Source organism: Ovis canadensis, chromosome 3 (genome assembly GCF_042477335.2).
Source record: "Ovis canadensis isolate MfBH-ARS-UI-01 breed Bighorn chromosome 3, ARS-UI_OviCan_v2, whole genome shotgun sequence".
Lineage (NCBI taxonomy): Eukaryota > Metazoa > Chordata > Mammalia > Artiodactyla > Bovidae > Ovis > Ovis canadensis.
Genome location: NC_091247.1, coordinates 178,395,074 through 178,412,028, shown reverse-complemented (window position 1 = coordinate 178,412,028; position 16,955 = coordinate 178,395,074). Strand labels below are relative to the sequence as shown.

The window sequence follows — 16,955 nt, the reverse complement described above, 5'->3', positions numbered from 1 at the left end:
TAGGGTTGGTAACTAGCTAAAACTTGTGGTCTCCCACTTCTCATTTTCCTTGGTACTTCCCAACTGTGGTGGGAAGTATCCAATCCACAGGCTGACTTTTGAGTTTAAATTTCAAGTTAACCATGGATGAATTGTGTGATCTTGGCCAAGTTCCTCATCCTCGTTTCTCCTAGTATTCCTAAGTTAAAATAGGGACAATCATGGGACTTTCCTGGTGGTCCAGTGGTTAAGACTCTGCTCTCTTAATGCAAGGGGGCCAGGTTCAATCCCTGGTCAGGGAAGTAGATCCCATGTTCTGCAACTAAAACACAGCACAGCCAATTAAATTTTAAAAAATGAGGACAATCATATATCTGACTGCTAGAGTTCATTGTGGGGATAAGGATCACAAAATAGAGTTCTTGGAATGTGCTTGTTCCCCATCACATGGCCGATGACCATTAGCATGACTGTTAGCAGCGTTTAAAGGAGGTCATGGGTTTCAACTGGAGGGAGAGTCTAGTTGGCATAAAATAGTAAAGAAAGAGAAAAGAAACGTACTAGGGATGCTCATTTAATTTGACAACTAGGACCATTTGGTAACTTTAACAAAAGTAGGTTTTTAAGAGTCGTAGAGCTCAAACTAGGCTGCTGAGACTCCAGGAGGTGAGAAGATGTGAGGCCCTGGCTCCATCATCTGCTGTGTGACCTTGCACAAGCTGTTTAACCTTTCTGGATCAGTCTCCTGAGCTATAAAGCAAGCAGAGAAGGAGACCAGATGATCTATTATCTGTTTTTGAATATTTTCAGTCAACTGATAAGAACCCAGAGGGTCAGTCAGAAGAATGTTATAGAAATATATATTAAAAAAAAATTGCAGATAGTAGGGTTGATAACTAGCCAAAACTTATAGCCTCCCACTTCTCACTTTCCTTGGTGCTGCTCCTTTCAGAGCAAGATATGTACATGATCTGATGGACTATAGCCCACCAGGTTCCTCAGGTTCTCCAGGCAGGAATACTGGAGTGGGTAGCCATTCCCTTCTCCAGGAGATCTTCCTGAACCAGGGATTGAACCAAGGTCTCCTGCAATCCAGGCAGATTCTTTACCATCTGAGCCACCAGGGAAACCCCACATGTACACCAATACAGATGTAAATGCAGACAAGAGTATGTGTCTGTCCATGCACACAAACACAAACACACACATGTGCAAACACAAGTCATGCTGTCCAGCGATCCCTATGACAAGACTGCATGTAAGGAGATTATGCCACAGACCACAGAGTCAACCACCACTTACTAAAAACTTACCATGTTCTGGATGTTCTGCTAGGTGTTGGCAGGGGAAGGGGGACACATGGATAAATCTGTCAATGTGATTATCCTTGAAGATCTTATAATTTAGTAGCAAGATTAAGAATTTATCAAAGGGCAAGAGAGCTGGCTGGTATGAGTTCTATGACACAGTTCAAACATTTATTAAATGCTGACTCTGCACCAAGCACCATGCTGGGAACAGGGGAACAACAGTGAGAAAAGTCAGGGGAGTGTAAAATTATTTCTAACGGTGAGGCCTCATAAACTTTCAGCTTTTTTATGAACCCTGGTGGCTCAGATGGTAAGAAGTCTTCCCCACAATGCAGGAGACCTGGGTTCAATCCTTGGGTCAGGAAGACCCCCTGGATAAGGAAATGGCAGCCCACTCCAATATTCTTGCCTGAAGAATCCCATGGACAGAGGAGCCTGGTGGGCTATGTCCATGGGGTTGCAAAGAGTAGGACACAACTGAGTTACTAACACATTCACTTTCACACACTGACTAATAGTAGCTGGGTGACCTTGGCATTCAGCTGGGAGCTCTCCTCCTGCTGGCCTTAGTCTTGGCAGTAGCTTAGGGATCATGGCCTGGAGAACTATAAGAAGGGTCAGGAAGGGGAGAGGGAGAGCTGGGGTCTTGTTCTCCTCACTCATGTCACTTCACTGGCAAACCATGGTTCTCTTTCTAGAGCTGAGAGTGAAGTGCTTCTCTGTCCCTAAACATGCCCTGGGAGGCTTCCTGTGACTGCTGCCTCTCACCACCATTCTGCTGGCACTGAGGGTGGCTTCAGCACAATCCACTGGCTGGAAAAGTCTTCCCAAGGTTGGAGACCCCTGTAACATAGACCCCGGAAGCTTCCAGGAAAAGACTTATATTTGCTCCTCCCAAGCATAATTTGGCTTCCCTGATAGCTCAGTTGGTAAAGAATCCGCCTGCAATGCAGGAGGCCTGGGTTTGATCTCTGTGTTGGGAAGATGCCTTGGAGAAGGGAAAGGCTACCCACTCCAGTATTCTGGCTTGGAGAATTCCATGGACTGTGTAGTCCATGGGGTTGCAAAGAGTCAGACACAACAAAGCCATTTTCACTTTTACTTTCCCAAGTATAATTAGGAGAGATGAAATGGCTTCAAAATGTCATTGTTTGCTCAGATGTAGCTCACGTCAGTCTTCAGAATTACCTCATAGCCCACCAGAGGTGGATGAAGCCTGACTAGGCCTCACCCAGATAAGTTTGCATTTGCTGGAGGCTTTCTTGCTCTTTCCCTGCCATTTCCAAAGGCTCCCGTTCTTCTCGGTTTCTGACAGGATGCTTTCGGGCTACTTCCCCTCCTGAAGAAGCTGTGATTCCCACTGGAACCGTGAAAGCTTCTGCGCCATTCTTGCCGCTCTCTTGCAAAGAGCTTGGGGTGGGATCTGCCATCCACCCAGGCCTGGGTGAAAACCACTTTTCACGGGTTGACAGAAATCTGCACTGGGTGGAGGAGGGGTGAAATTTTCAGTCGTTTGGCTTTTGGAGGGAAATAATGCAAACACAATCCCTGGGCCTAGTTCTTGGGAAATTCAGGAAGGGTCTCCCAGAAGGGGAGGGGAAGAAGGACGTTTGTCAATGTGCCCTTGCTCCCCATGCTCACAGAAATGCTTCCTCCTTTGTTCCTACTGGACTCCAAAGAATACAGCTCTAGTGCAAAGCCAAGGAGGCACTGGCAAATAAAAGCAACACTGTTTTCTAATCTCCCTGGATCAAAACCACACAAGTTTCGATTCTGTAAAGATTCTTCCTTAGCATGCTGGATTAATCACACGGATTAATATAGCAAGTCGCCTTTACTCACGGTGCCTTTGTGCTGATCACCCTCCCTCTCTGGCCCCTCACTCCCGCCCCCACCTCCCGCCATTTAAATTCTGTGGACGTTTGAGAGAACAGAAGGCCTGGAATCTTCTATGAGTGCCCCGGCCATTGGGTCCATTGGCCCAGCCCCTCTGGAAGGTGGGCTCCTGTAATCTCTCAGTGTGCAAAGCGCTTGTTTGTACCTCTGTGCCCCAGGGGAGACTCACGGTGTCTTGTGGGCCCTACATTCTGCATGATTTCTTGTGAGTGAAAAGTTGCATGTTGCTGTCCTTCACATGTAAACCAGAGGAAGGACTGAATGAAAGCCAGTTAGGACATGTTGAGGGGTATCCGATAAGGCCCTTGGCTAGATAGATATGCAAATATTGGTCCCAACCCTTTTTGGCCTGTTTGTCTTTCATAAACCCACACTTCCTTGTTTTCTGGGATAAGATCAGTCAGCCTATGTGTGATTCAACAACAGCATTGACAACAGCTAAAGTTCGTTGAACTTGACTATCTGCCAGGTATTGATTTAACACTTCACCTGAAGTATTTCTTTCACCCTCAGAGAACCCCTCTGGGGCAGCATATTATCCTTTGCATTTCCCAAAAGAGTAGCTGGCATCAGGGATGCTCAGCATCTGGATAGGGGCTTAGGCCACTGCTTAGTGGTGGGACTGAAATAGCTCAGTCACTCTCCAGAGCCTAGGACCCTAACCTCTGCTGCTACTTTTTCATAGCTTGAAGCCAGTTTGTTTAAGCATTTGTTGGCTGCAGTGGGTCTTCATTGCTACTTGCGGGCTTTCTCTAGTTGCAGCGAATGGGGATGTCTCTCTAGTTGCAGTGCCCAGGTTTCTCATTGTGGTGACTTCTCCTGTTGCAGAGCACAGACTCTAGGGTGAGCAGCTGTTGCACGTGGGCTCAGGGGTTGTGCTTCCCAGGATCTAGAGCACAGGCTCAGTAGTTGTGGTGCACAGGCTTAGCTGCTCCATGGCATGTGGGATGTGAACCCATGTCCCCAGCTAAGGCAGATTCTTAACCACTGGGCCGCTGAGGGAAGCCCTCATTTAAGCTTTTTTAAACCATTACCTTCAACAGTGAGATAAATACTTCTAGGCTGTGTTTCAAGTTTCTTACTGAATTGTGCCTTCTTCAGAGTGAGGAAGTAAAATGGCAGTTTCTGTTCTGAGCCCACAGTGCATAGTTCTTATCATTCATAGGCTGGAAAACCCTGATTGAAACCTTGTAGGACAAAACAACAGAGAGGGAGAAACACCTGGAGGACAGGGGAGTGGCTAGGGAGGGGAGAGAAATCTGTGAAATGAACCAACAGGTACAGTTACAATGGCATCTTGTCCTTGTCTGTGCGAATGTCACTGTGAGGTGGGGAAGGGACTTGTTTTTGCTTTTTGTCACCTCTCTTTTACACGGCATCCTCCCCCCTCCCCTTCCTTCCAGAGTGAGAATCCTTTCTTGTGCCTCCGCCCACTTGGTCTCCTCTTCAAACTGACCAGCAAGGAAGATTCTGCCCTCTCCAGGGAGCTTCTTGGCCTTGTATATCAGAGCAGGGTGATAGGAGAGCAAAGAACCAGAAGGAAAAAAAAAAAAAAAAGAATCCAAAATGTATGCAGAGCAAGAGAAGAAAAATGACAATGTCAAGGAGGGCAGAGAAGAAAGGGCGAAGGAGCCTATGGTGCCAGCTGGTGTGGAGGAGGGCTTTGGGGGCTTGTTGTGGGGAGAAATGGAGGACTGTGTTGCAATATAGGAGAGAGCAGGAAGGGGAGAGAGTACGGAGAAGTGGGGAAGGAAGGGGAGAAGATGGGGCAGGAAGTTAGGGGAAAAGGCTTTTAAGGAATTTGTTGTGTGAGATGATTAGTTAGCATCACTCAATGGACAAGAGTTTGAGCAAACTCTAAGAGATAGTGAAGGGAAGCCTGGTGTGCTACAGTCCATGGGGTTGCAAAGAGTCGCAAAGAGTCGGACATAACAACAGAAATAAATCTAAACCTTCTTCCGTCTTTCCTCAACAGATTGGAATTAAAGATTTGTATTAATCTTTTAGTCTGAACAATTTTTGGATACCAGTTAAATTTGATTTTACTAAGATTTGTAGGCATATCTGGGTAAGAAGGGGCCACAAGTGGGCTCCCCTTATTGGAGGTTACACACCCCAGGAAGTTAAAATTCCCAGGTTGTGAGCATAGGTGTTATCTTTTTCTTGGTCCAACTTCAGCCGCATCACTAAAATATGTGGACCTGCCAGTTGTTTCTTCTTGGTTATATAAGGGGTAGTAGATTTATTCACTTTTTGTTCATAATGATATTTGCAGAGAGCCAGCTCAGTGCAAACCAGTAGTGAACAAGGTTTGATCCCTGCCCTTGAAAGCTGGCTCCCCAGGGAAGGAAGCAGAAAAGAAACCACTAAAAACCTATAAACAACATCAGTACACATTGTGAAAAGATCAATAAAGGAAATAAAATTGGAGCTACTTCCTGCAAAAGTAACAGTTAAATCATGACAGGAAAATAAGAATCTAGTTGTATATATGGGGTCTCACAGAGTTGGATACAACTGAAGCGACTTAGAAGCAGCAGCAGCAGCAGCAGCAGTTGTATATAGAGCTTTGGAAGAAAAGTATGTTATGAATTCTCAGCGAAATGCCTTAGACATACATTTCTAATAAGATTTTTTCACATCTCTCTCTTTTTTAAAATCCAAGTATTCAGACAGATCAACAGAATTCCCCCAATCTGAACAAGGGAGAGAAAATGGACTGATAAAACCAACAACAAACCCCTGGGGGACACACATGATGATAACCAAGAGCGGTTGGAGTCCCTGAAGGAGAGGAGACAGAGTAACACAGAGAACTATTTGAAGAGATAATGACTGGAAATTCCCCAAATTTGGTGAAAGACATAAACCCGCATGTTCAGGAAGCTGAGAGAATCCCAAGTAGATAAACCCAAAGAAATCCAGGCTACAACACTTCCTAAAGAAATGTCTGAAAACACAAGATAAAATCAAGATATTCCATTAGTTGCCCTTAAAGTGCTGGTGTAAATTTTAAAAAGTGAAGATTTTGTGTTTTCAGGGCAGGGGAAAATATGATTGGAGAATCATATAGTGATAACTGGCCCTATAACTAGGATCCAGAAAGAAATATTTGGCACATTTAAAAGAGTCTCACAGGGACTTCCCTTGTGGTCCAGTGGTTAAGACTCTGACCTCCCAATGCAGGGGGCTTGGGTTCAGTCCCTGGTTGGGGAACTAGGATCTTTCAGTCAGTAAATAAACAAATAAAACATCAGGACATTTTAAGAAGTGGGCATCTCAGAGAAAAGAGTTTAGTAAAGGAGCAATATGCTGAGAAGTGGGAGGATTTAGGCTCTATAACTTGAGGCACGAGGGAGTTAAAATAAGGAGGCTGGAAGGCAGTGGCTATTTCTAGGTGTTCTTACCAGTGCCTGGTGGAAGGTGGAGCTGTCTGCTGAAAGAAAGTATAATGTAGAAGGGCGTGCTGGTACTGTGGTGAAACACAGCAGGAGAACTAGACGCCTTCCTCTTTCATCCCCTCAGCCTCTCAGTGCCTCCTGCAATCCAAACCTGACTGGGAGGCAAAAGAAGAGGAAGACTGGTGATACACTCAGTGGAGACAAGCCACCTGTGGCACAGATCTTCCCAGAAGAGAGAGGAAAGTAGTTGTAGGTGGGATGGAGGTAAATAGATAATAACTAGCACCCTGTAGGTTGAAGTTGAATGGTTCTATGAAGACATACAAGACCTTCTAGAACTAACATTCAAAAAAGATGTCCTTTTCATTATAGGGGATTGGAATGTAAAAGTAGGAGGTCAAGAAACACCTGGAGTAACAGGCAAATTTGGCCTTGGAGTACAGAATGAAGCAGGGCAAAGGCTAATAGAGTTTGGCCAAGAGAACGCCCTGGTCATAGCAAACACCGTCTTCCAACAACACAAGAGAAGACTCTATACATGGACATCAGCAGATGGCCAACACCAAAATCAGACTGATTATATTCGTTGCAGCCAAAGATGGAGAAGCTCTATACAGTCAACAAAAACAAGACTGGGGGCTGACTGTGGCTCAGACCATGAACTCCTTATTGCCAAATTCAGGCTTAAGTGGGGAAAACCACTAGACCATTCAGTTGTGACCGAAATCAAATCCCTTATGATTATACAGTGGAAGTGAGAAATAGATTTAAGGGACTAGATCTGATAGACAGAGTGCATGATAAACTATGGACAGAGGTTCATGACATTGTACAGGAGACAGGGATCAAGACCATCCTCAAGCAAAAGAAATACAAAAAGGCAAAATGGTTGTCTGAGGACATGTTAAAATAGCTGTGAAAAGAATAGAAGCAAAAAGCAGAGGAGAAAGGGAAAGATATAAGCATCTGAATGCAGAGTTCCAAAGAATAGCAAGGAGAGATAAAAAAGCCTTCCTCAGTGATCAGTGCAAAGAAATAGAGGAAAACAATAGAATGGGAAAGATTAGAGAGCTCTTCAAGAAAATTAGAGATATCAAGGGAAAATTTCATGCAAAGATGGGCTCAATAAAGGACAGAAATGGTACGGACTTAACAGAAGCAGAAGATATTAAGACGAAGTGGCAAGAATACGCAGAAGAACTATTCATGACCCAGATAACCACAATGGTGTGATCACCTGGAGCCAGACATCCTGGAATGTGAAGTCAAGTGGGGCCTTAGGAAGCATCACTATGAACAAAGCTAGTAGAGGTGATGGAATTCCGATTGAGCTAGTTCAAATCCTAAAAGATGATGCTGTGAAAGTGCTGCACTCAATATGCCAGCAAATTTGGAAAACTCAGCAGTGGCCACAGGATTGGAAATGGTTAGTTTTCATTCCAATCCCAAAGAAAGGCAGTGCCAATGAATGCTCAAACTACCACACAATTTCACTCATCTTACACGCTAGTAAAGTAATGCTCAAAATTCTCCAAGACATGCTTCAGCAATATGTGAACTGTGAACTTCCAGATGTTCAAGCTGGTTTTAGAAAAGGTAGAGGAACCAGAGATCAAATTGCCAACATCTGCTGGATCATGGAAAAAGCAAGAGAGTTCCAGAAAAACATCTCTTTCTGCTTTATTGACTATGCCAAAGCCTTTGACTGTGTGGATCACAATAAACTGGAAAATTCCAAAAGAGATGGAAATACCAGACTACCTGACCTGCCTCTTGAGAAACCTATATGCAGGTCAGGAAGCAACAGTTAGAAATGGACATGGAACAACAGACTGGTTCCAAATAGGAAAAGGAGTACATCAAGGCTGTGTATTGTCACCTTGCTTATTTAACTTATATGGAGAGTACTTCCAGCCCAGAAACACTGGGCTGGATGAAGCACAAGCTGGAATCAAGATTGCTGGGAGAAATATCAATAACCTCAGATAGGCAGATGACACCACCCTTCTGGCAGAAAGTGAAAAGAACTAAAGAGCCTCTTGATGATAGTGGACAAGAAGAGTGAAAAAGTTGGCTTAAAGCTCAACATTTAGAAAACGAAGATCATGGCATCCAGTCCCATCACTTCATGGCAAATAGATGGGGGAACAGTGGCAGACTTTATTTTTTTTTTGGCTCCAATATCAGTGCAGATGGTGATTGCAGCAATGAAATTAAAAGACGCTTACTCCTTGGAAGGAAATTTATGACCAACCTAGATAGCATATTAAAAACCAGACACATTACTTTGTCAACAAAGGCCCGCCTAGTCAAGGCTATGGTTTTTCCAGTAGTCATGTATGGATGTGAGAGTTGGACTATGGGGTAAGCTGAGTGCCCAAGAATTGATGCTTTTGAACTGTGGTGTTGGAGAAGACTCTTGAGAGTCCCTTGGACTGCAAGGATATCCAACCAGTGCATCCTAAAGGAGATCGGTCCTGGGTGTTCATTGGAAGGACTGATGTTGAAGCTGAAACTCCAGTATTCTGGCCACCTGATGTGAAGAGCTGACTCATTTGAAAAGACCCTGATGTTGGGAAAGATTGAGGGAAGGAGGAAAAGGGGACGACAGAGGGTGAAATGGTTGGATGGCATCACCGACTCAATGGACTTGAGTGTGGGTGAACTCTGGGAAATGGTGATAGACAGGGAGGCCTGGCGTGCTGCAGTTCATGACGTCGCAAAGAGTCAGACATGACTGAGCAACTGAACTGAACTGAACTGTATGTTGACTCAGGAGTGAGGACTTTTGTTTTCACTATTAATCAGCTGAGTGAATTTGGAAAAGTCACCTGTATTCTTTGAGCTAAAATGTACTTCTCTGTTACATAAAGGCTTGAGATTAGAAAATCTTGAATATTATCTTTCAACTCTTTGTCTTCTGTAAAAGTTCCATGTCACAGCTGCTGGCACATGCCATCTGGGTTTCAGTTACTCCAAAACTGAAGTATTTAAAGACTATATACTCCCAGATGACAGTAAATATTCTCTTACAACCCCCAACTTAACTGACTTTCTGCTTCCTCCAGATTCACCAACTTCCCCCATCTCCTTAGCAGGACATTATGATACCCACAGCATATTGCTATCTGCTGTGGGTGTCTATTTTATCCATCTATTTCTCTCACCGGTGAGTATTATGTTTGTCAAGAATCCGTTGTCTTTTCTCTAACGTGTGTCTGCCAGTTGTGTATGTATTATGATCATGTAACAATTAAATATTACATGAAGGCAAACGAGTTGTTTCTTTGAAAGTACTAAGTTGAATGCTTCAGAAATAGTTTTAAATTAGGCTTACAATTATTGATAGTAGTAAGAATATAAGGGGAAATTACTAAATCTAGAATGAATTTGCATTTAGCTCACTCTGGAAGCATTCCACTCTACTTTAGGAAATGGAAACTAGAAACTGCAGGTGGGTAATTGTAGATGTATATTATGAATGCAGCTTATGCAAGAAAGGAAAGTTGAAACTCCATCAGCTCTTAGACCCATGCTCAAAGAAAAGGCCTTGACCCTACATCAAAAGTTTGGTTAACAGTATGCAGACATATGCAGATGTATGTTTTAAACAAATAAAAAAAAATATATAGGAAGAATATTTGGATTTCTTGCTTTTTTTTGATTAACCAATCATTTATTAGATATAATCAAATTGGGTTGGAATGCTTATACTATCCTTGATGTTTAGCATGTTTTTCTTCTGTAAGAAATAACTGTCACTAAACTTACTTCATAAGCTACTAAAAACAGCAGCCTGTGGATTAAGACTTCATAGACTGTTAGGTAGTTAATTAATACTTCTGAGTCTAGGCTAGTACCTTGTGAAATTAAACCATTTCCTTTGAAACTAATGCATGTGTCTTGAGATTGTGAAACTGTGTTTATCCAAGAAATGTTGGGTGGCCTGGGGGTATGAGCTATGAAATGGAAAGATATTTGCTATTGAATGACTTGCTGTTATCACTTGAGTGTTGAAATTCTATGGTGTCCTCTACAGACAAATGCTTTTAAAAGGAACTTTCTTTTTTTTAAGAAATGGTGTGTGTACTCAGTTGTGTCTGACTCTTTGTGATACCATGGACAGCGCAGGATTTTCCTGGCAAGAACACTGGAGTGATTTGCTGTTTCGTCCTCCAGGGGGTCTTCCCAACCCAGGGATCGAGCTGCCATCTCTGGTATCTCCTGCATTGGCAGGTGCATTCTTTACCTCTGAGCACCTGGAAAGCCTTTTTGAGAAGAAATAGTCCTTAATTTATTTCCAGTGTGTATGAGAACTAAAGTCCTTTGCTTGGTATCTGGCTGCTCCTTTGGAGACATAGCGTTGCTTCGTCATAACAGTCACTTCAAGTGTCAAATACACTCCTCTGTCTCTCCTGGAAGTAACAGATGTTAGAAGATCTCTAAGACCTGTCTCTCTACATGGTAGACAGTATGAGATGATTGATGTAAGACTGGATTTGATAGGAGACTGGAAGGAGAAGGAGAACATGGGAGACAGAAAGAGCTATGGCTAGTTGACAGTTATTACGAGTTATGTTTTTTTTTTTTTTTAAAAAAAACCTATGTTCTGCAAAATCATATACAAAAATGGAAAAAATAAAGTTGGACTGATCACTCATAGCATATGCAGTTTTGGAAAGTTACAGAAATAGTAACAAGACAAAAATACTGATGCTGTTTAAAAGATATGTTGAATTTCTGCTAAAGAACCAGAGCACTAAATACAACATTTTAAAAACCTTTTAATTTTTGTTTATTGCATTCCCAAAGTATGGGAAATTCCCTAAATGGCTGAAGAGTACAAAGAACCATATGACCCATCAATCTCACTACAGGCATATACCCTGAGAAAACCGTAATTCAAACAGACACATGCACCTCAGTGTTCATCACAGCACTATTTACAATAGCCAGGACATGGAAGCAACCTAGATGTCCATCAACAGATGAATGGATAAAGATGTGGTCCTTATATACAATGGCATGCTACTCAGCTATAAAAAATGAATGAGATTGGGTCATGTGTAGAGACATGGATGAACCTAGAGTCAGTTATACAGCAGGAAGTAAGTCAGAAAGAGAAAAACAAATATTGTATATTAACACATACATATGTATTTATCTATATCAATATCTACATCATATGGAATCTAGAAAAAATGGTACAGATGAAGCTATTTGCAGGGCAGAAATAGAGATGCAGACGTAGAGAATGAACTTGTGGACACAGTGGGGGAAGGGGAAGGTGGGACTAACTGAGAGTAGCTCTGAAATATATATACTACCATGTGCAAATAACTAGCCAGTGAGAAGCTGCTATACAGCACAGATTGCTCAGCTCAACTGGGAGGGGATATATGTGTACTCATAGTGGATTTACGTTGTTGTACAGCAGAAAGTAATACAACATTGTAAAGTAATTGTACTCCAATTAAAAAAAAAAAAACAGAGCAATTTTCCAGACCCAGCAAGGTAGCCCCTTTTAACAGCTTTTTCTGTCTTTTTTCACAGCTTTTTTAAAAATGTAAAAGCAGGGCATAATTTTTAACTTTTTTCTCCTTTTCGGATGCAAAAGAGAGCACATTGTGCAAGGTGTCTGCATCTTTCATTTTTCAGTTAATAATCTATCTTGAAGTTCTTTCCACATCAGTACATTTCCTTTTCATTGCTAAATATGACTCTTACAGAATCTTAAGGAAGTTTAATGTTAGAAAATACAAGGAAGTGTTGAGGTTGCTAAATTTTGTAGGCAAGGGCGAATGCATAGTGATTTGGGAGATTTTCATGATCAACTTTGCAGGACTGAGCTGCTGGTCAGACAGAGTAAGAAGGGTGTGATGGTGGATCCTCCGTAACTTGCTGTGTTTCGTTATATTGCTGTGCTGTGCTAATTGCTCAGTCATGTCTGACTCCGGCCACATGGACTGTAGCCCACCAGGTTCCTCTGTTCATGGGGATGCTCCAGGCAAGAATACTGGAGTGGGTTGCCATGCCCTTCTCCAGGGGATATTATCAGCCCAGGGATTGAACCCAGGTCTCCTTCATTGCAGGCAGATTCTTTACCATCTGCTGCTGCTGCTGCTAAGTCACTTCAGTCGTGTCCGACTCTGTGTGACCCCATAGATGGCAGCCTACCAGGCTCCTCTGTCCCTGGGGTTCTCCAGGCAAGAATACTGGAGTGGGTTGCCATTTCCTTCTCCACTTTACTGTCTGAGCCACCAGGAAACTATATTAGGGCAAGTTAAATTCAGCTGCTTTTACTAGTGGTTCAAACATTAACACATTGGGAAAGCTAGATATGAAAAAAAAGGTGATTTTCAAATGACTGCATTATATTGACCTCATCCGTTATTTACCAATGACAAATGAGCTAATTTTCTTTATAGAAATGCACACTGTAACAGGCCATATATGAAGAATTCGAGTAATATTTAATTGTTTACCATGATCCATCTGCTTCACAGATTATGCTTTTCGGGGAGAAATTAACTTCTTATTCCATAAGATATTAATAGCAAAATAACAGAATAGTGTTATTACATTTTTTGGCCAACATATTTGAGAATTCTTCACATAAAAGCGGGGGCTATAAGCTACATCTGGTGGGTAGCAATTTATTCTGATATTGGAAAGATTAGATAGAAGCAATAATAATTGTAGGTAACATTTATCGACTGTTTAGTGGTATCATTAACTCTGCTTAGCACTTTGATATGTTATTTTATTTTAAGAACACACAGCTTGTCCACTGCAGAGCTAAATTTTCAAACCAGAGTTTGATTTCAGAACCTCCTCTCACCTGAACACTAACTACTGCCTTCCGTAATTGTTGCATATGATGTGTGAGACCATTTTGTGCAGTCCCTAAAGAGACTGGGCTTTTCACAGGGCTGTGATCAAGAAGACTTTATTAAAAAACCACAATTTTCATGCCAAGAAAATCTTGCCCATCTTGAGATAAATGATACATTTATCTGTCTTTTCTTCTAAGGGTAGATACTAACAAACTTTTCCTTCCACTGAAACATGTGGATAATAATACTGTCATTTCTTAGGGGTTACCTCTAATAGCTCCCTTTTTTTTCTAATAGTTTCAAATAAATTCTTCAATATATATTTGTAGTTGAGAAAATTTATGAAAAAATGTATTTGAAACAAGGAGTTTGGCAAGCTATGCTTACATCCAGTATCTCTTAACTTTCAGTCTTTGTTTATGTAATTTAAGATTTGGGATATCCAGTTCAGTTCAGTTCAGTTCAGTTCAGTTCAGTCACTCATTCTTGTCCGACTCTTTGTGATCCCATGGAATGCAGCATGCAGGCCTCCCTGTCCGTCATCAACTCCCGGAGTTTACTCAAACTCATGCCCATTGAATCTGTGATGCCATCCAACCATCTCCTCCTCTGTCATACCCTTCTTCTCCTGCCTTCAATCTTTCTTAGCACCAGCGTCTTTTCAAATGAGTGAGCTCTTCACATTAGCTTGCCAAAGTATTGGAGTTTTAACTTCAGCATCAGTCCTTCCAGTGAATATTCAGGACTTATTTCCTTTAGGATTAACTGCTTGGATCTCCTTGCAGTCGAAAGGGACACTAAAGAGTCTTCTCCAACACCACAGTCCAAAAGCATCAATTCATCGGTGCTCAGCTTTCTTTACAGTCCAACTCTCATATCCATACATGACTACTGGAAAAACCATAGCTTTGACTAGATGGACTTTTGTTGGTAATGTCTCTGCTGTTTAATATGCTGTCTAGGTTGATTATAACATTCCTTCCAAGGAGTAATTTCATGGCTGCAATCACCCTCTGCAGCGATTTTGGAGGCCCCCCCCCAAAAAGTCTGCCACTGTTTCCACTGTTTCTCCATCTATCTGCCATGAAGTGATGGGACTGGATGCCATGATCTTAGTTTTCTGAATGTTGAGCTTTAAGCCAACTTTTTCACTCTCCTCCTTCACTTTCATCAAGAGGCTTTTTAGTTCCTCTTCACTTTCTGCTAAAAGGGTGGTATCATCTGCCTATCTGAGGTTATTGATATTTCTCCTGGCAATCTTGATTCCAGCTTGTGTTTCTTCCAGCCCAGTGTTTCTGGGCTGGATATACTCTCCATATAAGTTAAATAAGCAAGGTGACAATATACAGACTTGATGTACTCCTTTTCCTATTTGGAACCAGTCTGTTGTTCCATGTCCATTTCTAACTGTTGCTTTCTGACCTGCATACAGGTTTCTCAAGAGGCAGGTCAGATGGTCTGGTATTTCCATCTCTTTCGGAATTTTCCACAGTTTATTGTGATCCACACAGTCAAAGGCTTTGGCATAGTCAATAAAGCAGAAAGAGATGTTTTTCTGGAACTCTCTTGCTTTTTCCATGATCCAGCAGATGTTGGCAATTTGATCTCTGGTTCCTCTGCCTTTTCTAAAACCAGCTTGAACATCTGGAAGTTCACAGTTCACGTATTGCTGAAGCCTGGCTTGGAGAATTTTGAGCATTACTTTACTAGTGTGTCTGGCACCCTGGTGGCTCAGAGGTTAAAGAGTCTGCCTCCAGTGCAGATCTGTTCTGTGTTCTCCATTTCTTATCTGTAGAATATAGACTTTGTTACGAGGACAATCTCAGAGACCTCCAGGACAATATGAAACGCTCCAACATTCGAATTATAGGAGTCCCAGAAGAAGAAGACAGAAAGAAAGATCATGAGACAATCCTTGAGGAGATAATAGTTGAAAACTTCCCTAAAATGGGGAAGGAAATAATCACCCAAGTCCAAGAAACACAGAGAGTCCCAAATAGGATAAACCCAAGGCGAAACACCCCAAGACACATATTAATCAAGTTAACAAAGATCAAACACAAAGAACAAATATTAAAAGCAGCAAGGGAAAAACAACAAATAACACACAAGGGGATTCCCATAAGGATAAGAGCTGATCTGTCAATAGAAACTCTTCAGGCCAGGAGGGAATGGCAAGACATACTTAAAGTGATGAAAGAGAATGATCTACAGCCCAGTTTACTGTACCCAGCAAGGATCTCATTCAAATACGAAGGAGAAATCAAAAGCTTTACAGACAAGCAAAAGCTGAGAGAATTCAGCACCACCAAACCAGCTCTCCAACAAATTCTAAAGGATATCCTCTAGACAGGAAACACGAAAAGGGTGTATAAACCCGAACCCAAAACAATAAAGTAAATGGCAACGGGATCATACTTATCAATAATTACCTTAAACATAAATGGGTTGAATGCCCCAACCAAAAGACAAAGACTGGCTGAATGGATACAAAAACAAGACCCCTCTATATGCTGCTTACAAGAGACCCACCTCAAAACAAGGGACACATACAGACTGAAAGTGAAGGGCTGGAAAAAGATATACCACGCGAATAGAGACCAAAAGAAAGCGGGAGTGGCAATACTCATATCCTATAAAATAGACTTTAAAACAAAGGCTGTGAAAAGAGACAAAGAAGGCCACTACATAATGATCAAAGGAACAATCCAAGAAGAAGATATAACAATTATAAATATATATGCACCCAATATAGGAGCACCACAATATGTAAGACAAATGCTAACAAGTATGAAAGGGGAAATCAACAATAACACAATAATAGTGGGAGACTTTAATACCCCACTCACACCTATGGACAGATCAACTAAACAGAAAATTAACAAAGAAACGCAAACTTTAAATGATACATTAGATCAGTTAGACCTAATTGATATCTATAGGACATTTCACCCCAAAACAATGAATTTCACCTTTTTTTCAAGTGCTCATGGAACCTTCTCCAGGATAGATCACATCCTGGGCCATAAATCTAAACTTGATAAATTCAAAAAAATCGAAATCATTCCAAGCATCTTTTCTGACCATAATGCATTAAGATTAGATCTCAATTACAGGAGAAAAACTATTAAAAATTCCAACATATGGAGGTTGAACAACACACTTCTGAATAACCAACAAATCACAGAAGAAATCAAAAAAGAAATCAAAATATGCATAGAAACTAATGAAAATGAAAACACAACAACCCAAAACCTGTGGGACACTATAAAAGCAGTGCTAAGAGGAAAGTTCATAGCAATACAGGCATACCTCAAGGAACAAGAAAAAAGTCAAATAAATAACCTAACTCTACAACTAAAGCAACTAGAAAAGGAAGAGTTGGAGAACCCCAGAGTTAGTAGAAGGAAAGAAATCTTAAAAATTAGGGCAGAAATAAATGCAAAAGAAACAAAAGAGACCATAGCAAAAATCAACAAAGCCAAAAGCTGGTTCTTTGAAAGGATAAATAAAATTGACAAACCATTAGCCAG

The 16,955-nt window shown here is 41.6% G+C and overlaps 1 non-coding gene across 1 annotated transcript; it reads left to right on the top strand.

Moving 5' to 3' along the window:
• Positions 1-208: 208 nt before the first annotated feature.
• TRNAK-CUU (transfer RNA lysine (anticodon CUU)) lies at positions 209-281 on the top strand. Its single transcript has one exon. It is a non-coding gene; the product is annotated as a tRNA-Lys (tRNA).
• The last annotated feature ends 16,674 nt before the right edge of the window (positions 282-16,955 follow it).